Consider the following 1,464-nt stretch of genomic DNA (forward strand, 5'->3'; position numbering starts at 1 on the left):
GGAGCAGGGATTTAAGCGGAGACGTGCCATGGCCACTGTGGGTCAGTGCTGCGGGGCAGGGGTGCGGGGCTGCCGTGGGGGGTGGGGGGCTGCAGGTGGGGCATCAACGCCAGGTGGGGAGGAAGCGGTGCTGTGCTGGGCAGACAGGGCACTTTCAGGGCGGGGTGGGGGCAGAGTCCAGATTGCGCAGTGGCGTGAGGAAGAGAGTGGAGGTGAGAGAGTGAAATCATACCTGCTAAGAGGATTAGCAGGAAGGGACAGTGGGGGCGGGGGTGGGGGCACTGGTGAGCCATGGGTGAGGCACTGTTCCAGTTGGGTAGGGAAGCCGTGAGCAGGCCTTTTGGTTGAGGAGCAGGTGCCAAAGGAGAGTCTGAGGGGGTGATGAGTGGAGAGGAAGAAAAAGAACCCCTTTTCCCAGGGCCAGGTCGTGATGGGAGGGGAGCAGGGGGGAAGGTCAGGGAGTCCCCAGAGCAGACCGTTCAGGACCAGGCTCAGGCCTTGCCCAGAAGCTAGCAAGGTGTCGTCAAGGAGCACTGGACCGCGAGTCCCGCGACCTGGGTTCAGGTTCCCACCCCACCCGCCTGGTAGCTGTATGTCTTTGAGGAAAAGAACATTCTCTGAGCCTCAGTTTCACCCTCTGTAAGCTGAAAACAATAAGGCCTTTTCTGCCTGCCTTGGGTTTGATCATGTATTCCACGCATGCTGTGAGCCGAAAAGAAAAAACAATGGGGGGAAGGCAGGCTATAGGAGAGGGGGTCGTAAACCCGGCCACGGCTTTTGGCTCTTCCACCGAAAGTAAAAGAGCACCCCCTGGTGGAGAAGGGCAAGAGGGCAGGGCTGGAGGAAAAGGCCGAGGAGGGCTCTGACTTCTTGCCTCTGGCTTTCAGCCCCCAGGTCCTCTGCTTGTCCCCCCAAAGCAATCCTGCCTCCCTTAAATTTTCATCTCCAAAGCAGGTGAGGGCCCAGTTCATTCAAGTCAAAAGACATTTATTGAGCACTGACTACAGACATGCACACTGCTGGGGAGGGGGGGACAGTTCGATGAACCACAGGATACGCCTGCCTGCAATGAGCTCCTGCTCCAGGAAGGGCAACAGACACAGAAAAGGGTGGCGGGGATGCGTCGCCATGGCGGCGCAAGCAGAAAACCGAGCAAAACAAGCGGGGCCTCCATAACGAGGGAGGAAGGCGGGGCAGGGGGGGCAGTGTTTGACCTAGACTATGAAGGCTCTCAGCTGGCAAGTGGCAGAGGAAAGAGGCCTGAAGTCTGAGAGCCAGGGAGGGGGTGGGGCCCAGGCCCTGGCAGAAGCTCCAGGCATCCCACAGAGCGAACCTCACTGAGCATCTGTAATGGTATTGGGTGGGGCGACAGTCCACTCAAGGTAATGCCAGTCCCCACCCTCATCCCTGTTTCCAGGTCCCTGAGGAATCTGGGTAAGAGGTCTGTAACCTCCCCTGTCAGGA

Source organism: Pteronotus mesoamericanus, unplaced genomic scaffold (genome assembly GCF_021234165.1).
Source record: "Pteronotus mesoamericanus isolate MK-2021 breed Mesoamerican mustached bat unplaced genomic scaffold, CSHL_Meso_final scaffold_476, whole genome shotgun sequence".
Taxonomy (NCBI): domain Eukaryota; kingdom Metazoa; phylum Chordata; class Mammalia; order Chiroptera; family Mormoopidae; genus Pteronotus; species Pteronotus mesoamericanus.